This window comes from Talpa occidentalis, unplaced genomic scaffold (genome assembly GCF_014898055.3).
Source record: "Talpa occidentalis isolate TD23 unplaced genomic scaffold, MPIMG_talOcc4v2.1 talOcc4.3, whole genome shotgun sequence".
NCBI classification, from domain to species: Eukaryota; Metazoa; Chordata; class Mammalia; order Eulipotyphla; family Talpidae; genus Talpa; species Talpa occidentalis.
The window spans coordinates 34,905,699-34,917,064 of NW_023603184.1; the positions used below are offsets into that span (position 1 = coordinate 34,905,699).

General features: G+C 43.9%; 1 long non-coding RNA gene across 1 annotated transcript; it reads left to right on the forward strand.

Moving 5' to 3' along the window:
• Nucleotides 1-7,140: 7,140 nt before the first annotated feature.
• On the forward strand, nucleotides 7,141-11,010 carry LOC119255553 (uncharacterized). The gene is made up of 3 exons (XR_005127494.2): nucleotides 7,141-7,341; nucleotides 7,428-7,524; nucleotides 10,818-11,010. It is a non-coding gene; the product is annotated as an uncharacterized LOC119255553 (long non-coding RNA).
• The last annotated feature ends 356 nt before the right edge of the window (nucleotides 11,011-11,366 follow it).

The window sequence follows — 11,366 nt, forward strand, 5'->3', positions numbered from 1 at the left end:
AGACACAGAGATCTCTTTCATTTAGAATTTTGGCCATTTGCACTAATTTTTAGAGATAGTTATTTTACCAATATTTCTGACAACACTGACAACAATTATTAATTTGCTTTTTAATATCTTTTCTAACTAACTCCTTCAGATAAGAAAACATTTCTCAAGTTATATTTGTAAGAATGCCCCTTAGGTTCTAAAGAAAGTGAGGCATAAAATTCCCTATCAGTTTTCTAAGGCCACATATTCCTTTAAATTCCTAGAAGAGATATTGGATGGGTAGACAGTTTCACCAAAACTATATTCCTTTCAATACAAAGATAGACTAATTCCTAAAACAACTTAAGTTTTCAAGTTAAGTTGATATAGCCATCTAAGTTCTGTTGGTTTTTTTTTTTGTTTGTTTGTTTTTGTTTTAATCAAGGAGGTTTCCAATAAGAGAGATGGAAGTTAAAGTCCTTACATGTTCTAATAAGCATCCCATTTTAATCATTTTAAAACCTCTAGAACCCAAGATTGGAACCATTTTTAAAGACAAGCATAGAAAACTCAAATTGCTTCACAGAGTCCTAGTTTCTGTTTGACCTCACGGATGAGGCCTGGTCCTAAGAAAGATAGAACATGGGCCATGAGATATACATGGGCCACGAGAAGGACAGCAGAAGAGGCAAATTAAGATCTTAACTTGGCAGCTTATTTGTTCTTAGATTCTTACTAGAAATTTGATAAGGAATATTATTTACAGAAACCTACTATGTAGTTTGATTAGTAAATTGATTACTTTAAGAGACTTAGATTTTCAAGGAAACCTAAAATTTTATGGTCAATAAGAAGTTTAGAAATTTTCCAACCAACTAGCAAGCTTCCTTTATAGCTAACTAGAAAGTCCAAAGTAATCTTGACAAAACCATCTGAGCCTGATCCCAGAAGTCTCAGCACGTGATCAGAAAAAGCCTGCAAATTTAGAGGAAGAAAACACCTCCTTAAAGTGGAGAACACTCTCTTCAGCTTACTTTACATCCAATTATTACAGTGACTGGTAAATACTGAGTTAGGTATCTGACTAAAACATAAAAAGCAGAAAAATACCAAATTTTTAAATTATCCAAGACCTGATTCCAGATACTTGCTTGAATTCCTTACACAGGCACAAAGATCAGATTCACAAATCTATTTGCATAAAATGGAGAAAAGGTAAGGTAAGACAAGAATAGAAAAACTGAAAAAGAGGTGTCCACAAGACCAAAAACCTGGCTCACAAAATGCCAAGAGCTGGAGGCCTGGGTAGAAGGGATTAGCATAGCCATTGACACAGCTATGGAAACAAGATCCTCAGTCTCCAATGCCCAGATTACAAAGCATAACACCCAAGCAGGTATAAAGATATGGAGATTGGGCCTATTGTAGAATTGGGCCTATTGTAGAATCTCTGGTCACTTTCAGATTCTACATAATTATCCAGAATCAGCAACTAACCCGAAGGCTCACAAGGGGCGAATCCCTCCCAAACAGAAGACAACTATATCCATTCAATCTCTGCACAGGCTCCGGAGAGCACTCCGTCTGCCCACCTGTGCCTAAGTAGCTTCCTCTTTTCACCAACCCTCTCCCTCTGCAGGGCAGCAGCCTCCCTGCCTGCCCATGACCTGTCTCTCTGGGGCCTCTCCTCACTGACCTCCCTCAGCGGAGGTCACTCTCCTCAAAGCCACCCACCTGCAACCACGCAGGCCTCTCTCAGCAAACCTGTCCCTCCTGGGGCAGCTGTTCCTGCCCGCTTGTGTCTCCTTTACTTTCCTTGTCCCCTTTCCCTAATAAACCTGCCCTTTCAATATAACTAATGTCTCTGTCTCATGGAGAAACTGGTCTGGGAAGCTTGCTGCAGGTCCCTGAAACAGGAGCTCTGGCAACACCTTTCCCATAGTGAACCCAAAGACCCCGCACTCCAGACCCACTAACTCCAAAAACAACATCAAGTAGAAGTCCTGATCCAAGCCCAGTTTTCTCTCTGGAACAATTACAGTCCTTCCAGCCATCTGCCAATGTCCTAGAAGAGTCAGAATAATCTTAGGTTGCCTAAAGCCAAAGCATCTGGACTGACACTGAATGTCAGGGTAAGATTTTAGCAGAGCATAGATAAAAGGAGCTCACAGGTGAGCCAGCCAAAGTGGAAAAGGAGAGTATATTGCCTGGCTCTTGTGCTAAAAAAAAAAATCAGTCTGTTCCCCACAATCAGTTTTTCCTGGGCTCCTGCAGGGAAACCGTGATAGGGGTTGCTTCTTAGACATAGGTTTGTAGCTACAGGTCGACCACTCAGTTAATATTTTCCCCAAGGGGCTTTTAGATGGAACAATACGGCACCTCTCATAAGTTTAACTAAATCCCTGGCTTCCAAAAACAAACGGGAAACTCCAAATACCAAATACCAAATAGATATCAAGTGACAAAAACACCAAATGTTTCCCAATTCCCACTCAACCGGGCCTAACACACCAAAGAGCGCTCCAAATTGAGGGAGACTCATAGACTCCCTCCCAAATGAGGAGACCTGAACTCCCTCCGCGAGGGGACTCAGATTCCTCCCGAATGTGTGAAGGCCAAGGTCTTGGCGTGCACGCCAGGGGAACTTACACCAAACGCCAGGGGACCGCGGTTTTCCATCCAGTTTCCATCTCCTCAAAGGTAAATCCAGGGTGCAGAGAAGAGCTGTGCCTCTCCCGAGGAGGACTTGGGAAGTTCCCCGGAGGAAAAAGAACTCCGGCAGCTGCTGGGACTCTCCCTCATCCTCCTGGAGAGAGGGCGCTCCCTCTCAGCAGGAGGGTCAGGATGCCACCCGGGATGCCCAGGCCCCTCTCTGACAGCACAGACCAGCATAGATAGGTGAGCCCTGGTGCACAGCAGCAGGCAACAGCTCCGTCAGTTGGAAGTCAGAGTTGGGGTTGGGAGAGCCGAAGTGGCATCCACCTCCTGGCTGGCTCGCCAAAATTGTTACCGAACGCCGGCCTCAGTTTCCCTCAGCCAATAAAAGGAAACTAAGTTTGAGGAAAAGGAAAGCGGTTTTATTTGTCGACAAATGAGGAGGGCGGCAGACTCATGTCCGAAAAACCACCGTCCTGCTCTTTGGCAGTGGGCAGGGGTATTTATACAGGGGGAGATGGGTAGGCATCCGCGAAGGGGAGGGGGAAGGGGTCCCCACAGAGACAAGTGGGCGCCAGCTCAACAGGGAGATGGATGGGTGTCAGCTCATTCATCTTAAGGGAAGGGGAAGGTGTCAAGGCACAGAGACGGGTGATCGCCAACTTGTTTTCCTTAAGGGTCTACAGGGAACCCGGTGGGCGCCAGCTTTTTTTTCTTCCCAAGGGGAGGGGAAGCTGCAACAAATGGGAAAGACAATCCATCAATCCTGTTAATGCTAGATAAGGGGAATTGCAAAAAATGGGGGAAAGACAAACTTGTTAACTGTATCACAAGTGGTCTCCCTAGGACTGGAACATCAGAACAGAAGGGAAGAGAATGACCAGCTTAAAGATGTGAACCTGGAGCTGTGTCTATCAGAGAATTTAAGCCAAATATTAAACTTAAGGCTGCTACACGGAGTCTTGACAAGGCTGCAAGGACTATGCCGTGGTAGAATAGAATGACTCTAATGGTTTAATTTTGATCACATCTCAGTTAAACTTCAAGTCTGATCAAAGTTACAACCTCCCTTAGGAATGTGTCTTAAGGACACATGTGATAAACTTAGAAATTTCTGGTCATCTCCAATGAGGGAATTCTTTGCATCTGCTAAAGGAAGAAGGGGTAACCTGCCCTTTCCTGCTCCATAGGTTACCTGAATAGGAAAGAATCCTTTTTTCATTCATGATTCTTCGTGTTGCCTTAAAAACCTTTCCCATTCAGTAGCTCCTGGGAGCTCGCTTAGACATTCTAGATGGACACTATTTACGAATGGTTTAATAAGCCAGTCAGGTCTTTAAACTTATTGTTTGTATTTTTGTTACCATTATCTAGAACTTCACTTTCTTCCCTTAGAAGACACATTCTGTCCTTGTTCTCCAGTTGTGAATCAGTTACAAATGACTGGTCTGTCAGCTAAGCATGAACAAGTTTGTCTTTCCTGTATTTCTTGCAATTTCTCCCTTGTTTGACAGGTTTGTCTTTTTGCCTTCCAAGGAAAAGGGAGCTAAAAAGCACGTGGTGCCCACCCATCTCCCCACAGACCCTGGCCTCCTCCCCTTTGCAGACCCTTGCCCAGCTTCCCTTTTTTTCTTATTTGTATAAATACCCCTGCCCTCTGCCAAAGAGCAGGATGGTTGTCTTTCAGACATGAGTCTCCTGCCCTCCTCATTTGTCCACAAATTAAACCACTTTCCTTTGCTTCAAACTCTGCTTCCTTTTATTGACTGAGGGAAACTGAGGCTGGCATTTGGCACACAACTTCAGTTTTCTTAGCTCTTTTTTTAAAAAAAAATTTATTTATTGGGCCTTCCTGGTGGCGCAGCGGGTTGAACACTGCACTGTGAAGCTGTCTGCAGCCTCTGAAGTGAGGGCTCGATTCCCAACTGGCCAGGGAGATTCCCACAAATGCACAGCAGACCTCTCCTGCCTCACCCGCTGCTCCCCTCAGCAGTGTCTTCAGTCAGTCTGCCTGTTCTGTTCCCCACTCTGTCTCTGATGAATTCTCTCACCCTCCTGCACTCTGACCTGTACCCCCATTCTTCTATAAATAAATCAATCTTTAAAAAAATAAATTATGGATCCAGATTTGACCAGATGCTTAAAAACTATTTCTTTAAAAAAAAAAAAAAGATTCATTTATGCATACAAGAACTGGGGTCCAGGCAAGAGGTGTGTAGGGGGTGAGAGGATTCACCAGAGACAGAGTGGGGAACAGAACAGGCAGATTAACTGAAATATACTGCTGAGGGGAGCAGTGGGAGAGTAAGGAGAGGTCTGAGTGCCATGTGGGTCACCTCCCTGGCTGGGGATCAAACTCGTGCTGCAGTGGCTTCATAGTGCAGTGTCTTAACTCCTTGTACCACCAGGGAGGCCCCATAACTCTTTATATCACATCTTCTCTCAGGAGGACACTGTGCTCTGGACCCAATCAAGTTTCTCATTTGTGATATCTTTCTTCTCTGTGCTTATAGTGACTCCTGTTATCTTCATGAACCACAATAACAATTTCAAGTTTTCCTGAGTCTTTACTATTGGAAGACAGTGATGGTTTAAGAAGTCTACCCACCTTTTTGTTTTCTGAGAAACTGGTTGAAAGGACTGGTGTTGTAAAGAGGAGAGCCAGGCCAAGTTTCTGACAGGCAGGAACTTTATTGAGCCCCACGTGGGGTTCGCTGGTTAAGCTCCTGGGTGGTTCCTAGACAGGGGCCGGTCACCAGAAAGACACATCCATGATTACAGGCCTGGTAGTTTTAGTCCCACCCACACCTCCCCATTCTCTAGAGAGGGTAGAAAGGCTAAAAATGTAGCTCATAGTCGATCATGCCTGTTTGAGAAAACCTCCATGAAATATCAAATTCATTCGATCTGGAGAACTTCCAGGTTGGTGAGGCACCCCCAACTCCATGCAGACAGAAGCTTTTGCACTCACAACCCCCTTCCCTTGAAGTCACCTAGGTAGCCCTTCATCTGGCTGTTCATCTACAACAATCTGGCTGTTCATCTGTAACCTTTATCACATCCACTAATGAATGGGTTTGCCCAATAAATGTACCCTGAGTTCTGTGAGCCCAGATGGCAAGTTAAGTGAACCTGAATCACAGAACTTCAGATGGGTGCCAAATCGGACAGATTTGGGGGTAACCTGGGACCTACACTTGTGATGGGCATCTGAAGAGGTGTCAGGGAGCAGTCTGTGACTGAGCCCTAAACCTGGGGGATCTGACAATAGCCCCAGACATTGTCAGAATTTAGTCAAATGTAGAACATGTGGCTGGTGTCCCAGAAGTTGCCTTGTGTGGGGAAAAGACCGCACATCTGGTGCTGAAACAAAGGAAACGTGGCTTTCCTAACTCAGCTGGGATATCTGGCTTTTCTTTCTCTTTTCCCTGTCTTTCTTGGTTGGCAAGAATCTCCTACCAGATTTCAGAAGAGGAGAACAGAGTCCCCTAAACATATATTCTCTAAGCTGAAATGAGCCATTTGGAAGGAAAGGGTCAGGGGGAACCACCAGGCAGGAGAGACCTCAGAATGTCACTGTCCTTTGTTTAATCAGTGAGTGAGTGTCTGGGCCATGGCACAGGACTTTAGTCAAAGGTGAGAGGCCTGACCTACGCTAGGGTCCTCTTGCCCCTCTCCCTTGTCCCAGCGTGGGAAGCCCCTTGTGCCTTCTAGGTCCCAGGGAATCTGAGTGAATTGCTTTTCCCTCAGATTAGTCAGAATAAAGCTAGCTGTCTCACCAGGAGCCTCATTTAGGAAACTGGTAGGAAACTGGAAAACTGGGAGAAAACAACTTTCAAGAAACCTTCATTTTTCAGTTCACTCTCCTGAATATTAACAAGAAACTTTTCTGAGAGTTGAGAAGAAACTGAGAAATGAAACTGAAAGTCTCTTTTCAGTGGGGAGTTGACCGAGGAACAGGAGGTGACTGTGGTGGGATGACTTCTCTGAATCTGGTAGGAGGCCACTGTGGCGTTTAACCCTTTCATTAATTTACACATTTACTGTAGCCCCTCCCCTTATCATGGGGGATATGTTACAAACGTCCAGTGTATGCCTGTAGCCTTATCGTTTTTTCTATGCATACACAAAGTGTAATGTATAAATTAGGCACATGTAGAGCTAACCAAGAATGGCTAGTACAATAGACCCATTACAGCAATATATGTAATAAACGTCATGGGGATGTGCCTCCCTCTCTAAAATATGTTCCTGTACACACCATTTTGGGGCTGCTGTTGACCTCAGGAGACAGAAAACATATATGGAGGAAATTACTGTAGAGAAAATGTGCTCACATGAGGGAGTCTGAGGTGGACCAGACAGACTGTCCTCTGTAGACTCAGCACAGCAGTAGAGGGGACACAGGAAAGATACAACACCCAGCGCAGAATGCAAAAGAAAAGAAGAGAAAAGAAAAACCCCTAAACTATAAGAGATTGACATTTGTCCAGAAAATCATGAAGGTTCAAATTATACATATTCCCCTGATGCCCCTTGTTCTCACACATTTGATCTTGAAACCAGTGATGTGCTGGGAGAAAAGAATTCCTGTTTGAACAGCTACTCAGGCCAAGCACTGGGAGAGACTGATCTGCCTCACTGGCACCTCCTGACATTAGATGAGGCCGAAGGCTTTTCCTCCACCAACTCATCCTGCAGCTGTGCCTCCCACAGGTGAGACTTTCGTGAATCTATTAGTTACGATTGGATCCTAGACTCAAACCTGTCTTGGACTGACAGGAAGTCTCTTGATTTTTCAGAAACACTTATCCTACTCTGCGGACACCACCAGGATTGTGAGACAACTATCCAAGGAATGGGAGAACATTTGTCCATCCATCATACACCTGTCTGTCTGTGAGTCTCTCTTTATCTAGCTGCTCTTCAGTCTTTCATCATCTGTTTCATCCAGAGCCTTTTCATTATCCCCAAAAGAAAATTTCCAGTGAGCAGGACTCCTCATTTCACCTACACCCCCTGTCCTGGAAACCACTGATGGACTTTTCTCTCTGTAGTTTGCCCTTTCTGGACATTTCATAGAAATACAACAAACACATTGTAGCCTTTGGTGTCTGCCTTCCTCACTCACCCTGTCTCCAGGCCTGTCCATGCTGTAGCAGGTGTCAGCACGACAAGCCTATTTTCGACCTAATAACATTCCATTATCAGAATAGGACACATTTGCTCATGCATTTATTAGTTGATGGGCATTTGGGGCTGTTTCACTTTCTGGTTATTAAAAACATGCTGTAACAAAGTTTTCTGTAAAATTTTTATGTGAACGTATATTTCAATTCTCTTGGAACTGAAACCAAGAAGTGAAATTGCCAATTCGTGGTGTAATTCCATATTTAGCTTTTTGAGGCACTTTTTTTTTTTTTTTACTGTTTTCCACAGCCTTTGCAGTAGTTTACATCCATACCGTAATGTTACAAGGTTTTAATATCACCACATCCTCTTATTTATTCTCTTTATTTTCATCCCATCTCTTCACATCATTCCTTTCATAGACATAAAATGTAACGGGTTTGTAAAGGAAGGGCAGACAATGGCAGACTTTAAAGGCAACCATTGAAAAGCCAACCCCTGAGAGCTGCCCATAGACCTGAGGCGCCCAGCAGGGGAGGGAGATACTAGCACAGGGGGGAGGGCACAGTGGGCTGCGTGGAGGCCTGTGGGTGCTCTGGAGGTGGGAGAGCTACAGGGACCACCCCTGAGGGACAAATCTTCCACTGTTCAGTATTAACAAGTGTAAAACAATGGTGCTTCCTTATATGAGAAAGGTATATACCCACGCTAGCTTCCCCTCTGCCTGCCACCTCCTTATCTCTCTCACTGTCTTCCCGGACACACGACTGTTTCACTCTGTGAGTTTGGAATTTTGATCTTCAGAGTTCTAAGAGCCTCATGAACAGTGTACCTTTCACATCCCCTAAGGTCCTTGTCTACACATTAGATCTCATATCTGAGAAAGGGTCCCCAAGTCAAGGAATGAGGGCATATCAGTCTTATGTTGTAGCTCCTTTGAACAATCACCTCAGAATAAAATCTTCGGAGTGCCGGGTAGGCACCTGTTGATCCATATTAACTAGTTTTGTGACTCTTTGGAGTGTAAGATCTTTTCATCCTTAACATGTCACTAGCTGGGTTCTTCTTGAACTTAACCCTAAAAATGTCCTTGCAACTTGGGGGATCAATAATGTAAGTGCTTCCCAATGGAATCACTTATAATCTTGCAAAGGTGAGGCTTCTGCAGTATTCTAGGCAAGAGAAGTGCCAGCTTTTCTATGGAGGGTGGGCTGATTCTGCTGTGTTTTAGGTGAGACCTCAGAGCTAATATCCTTGGAGTTTCTGCCAAGATACCCCATACTCTGTTCCAGGCTTCAAGTTCTAGGCCTTTCAGCAAGGGCCCTGATATTAGCATAGCAGTCCTGCCTTGGCTGAGTATCTCTGGGTTGTGTCTCCAAATATAAAGACCCTTGTCGTTCTGTGCATATGCTCACTCTTCTGTGCAGGACATAAAGACCTCTTTGTAAGCTACCAAACAACCCCCCAGGTATTCACACATGGACATCAAGTAGTTGCCAACTATACCCAGTCTATTACTCTGCAGGGTTGTAACCAAGTTTTACAATAACCAGTCAAATGTACTGTTCTTGTATCCCTCATAGTTTTCAAATGTCTGTATCATCACACTGGTAAATGTATTTTGAGATCACAACCAGTAAAATCTTCAGCCATTTGGGTGCCATCTTGTGTGAGAGACTGTGTCTGCCTCACATGCTCTCAGGATGGGTCTTTCTTCCCAGCTTTGGCGGTGAGAGGTGAATCAGCCATTCGCCCAATTCTTTCATTTGCTGTTTTCTAGGACCACACCATGCCATCTATGTAAATTTGAGCCCTTCAAGATGCATGCACTAAGATGGGGTTAGATGTGCAAGTGATGTCAAGGGAGACGTGCCTGTGAATGATTAAGAGGTGGGAGCAAGTCAAGGAAACTTTCCAGATCATCATGCAAATCTAACACCTGTGAAGGGGAGAGGGAAGAAAGGATGAGGGAAGACAAGTTTCAGACTACAGCTCTCTTCTGAAAAAGTCTCAGGTCCTTAGCAAAGGTTACTTGCTGGAAGAGCACTGCAGTGTAGGGACAGGTCAGCTCTAACAACCGTACCATGGTAAGTTACTGGCTGGGACAGCCTAGGTAGGGATGCCATGTGGGCATGACGAGCACCTTGATGGCCCAAGGGGAGAGCAGCATGAAGCTGTTCTGTGCAGCTTCTCCTGACGGAGAGCTAAGTGTGAACATCATGCAGCAGGAGGGTGCACCATTGAATAGGAGCCGGTGTGGAGATTTTGGTTCATAACCAGGTGTTTTGTGAAAGGAAATACAAGTGGAATGAAAGGAAGGAAGATGAATTACTAGAGAACTTGTGAGAATGATGCTCAGGGAAATTGCAGGCTGATGAGTAGAAGGCCCATGCAGTAATCCAGCAGAGAACATCAAACTCAGAATGTCTCAATGGTGCTCTTCAAGGCTTTTTCTTACACATCCTCCAGAGCTGTTCCCTTTAGAGGAGTTCACTTCTGGAATGGCCCTCTGAGGGGCCACACGGACCCATCCTTCCGGGAAACAGCACATGTGATAATATCTCAAAGAGCAACCAATGCAAGTTTCTAGAAATTTTCTAAGGCCATTAGAATATTTATCCAGGAAAATCTGTTTAAACTCTATCGCTCTAATCCACCTTTATGCTTGCTTGTTATGCTTATGCTTAACTTAGAAAGTAGGGATAATAAAAGCCAAATGAAGTGTCAGGTCACTCATTATTTATTTTTTCTTTTCTTTTCTTACATGACTGTTCATTCATGTACAGTATTCGGTTTTTCCCGTCATGTGTAGCCCCCACAGTTCTCCCACGACCACACCACCAGCGACCACCCCCGTAGTCCCTGAGCCCTTTCCTCCCCTGTTTTGACCCCCTCTTTACCCTCCCCCTGTGTGTGCCTCACATATGTGGTCAGCCTGCTGGTGTGTATTTTCTAGGTCACCCATTGTTCTCTACCACGTCATTTTAATGTAGTCGTAACTTTGGATAATTCTATTAAGAACATTATGTATTTGCCCTTCTCCCAAATTATTTCTTTTTCAGTGACATTAGCAAATCGAAGGGGGAGGACTTTTTTTGGCACCTGATGATTGATGTGGCTGTGCACATGCGGCTGGAAGTCTTGTACCTATATCTGTTCACTTCAGAAGCATAATGGCCCCTATGTAAGTTAACTGGTGAATTACTTAAGGGACATTTACATCATATCTAAACAAGTAATTTTAATGATTGTGGTAGTATTTCATATACATTATTATAATTTTAAAAAATGCCAAATTGTCATTGACTATATAAACTGCCAAAATTATTAATAGAGTTCTAGTAACTAAATACCTGCATCTTCATAGACAAATATTGTGACTGTGAAAATAGACCTCCTTAGAAAAATAACACACAAAAAAATTATCTCATTTCATTGAAAAAATGTTAAAGCATATTCACAAGCCCAATCAGGACAAAGAATCAAAAGATTGCACTGCATTTCATTTGCATTTCAACTTCAAAAAGAATGAAAAGTAATAGTTCATAATATATTAATCTAAAGTGTCTAGTTTCCACCAAAAAAAATGCAAGATATTCAAAGAAACAGTA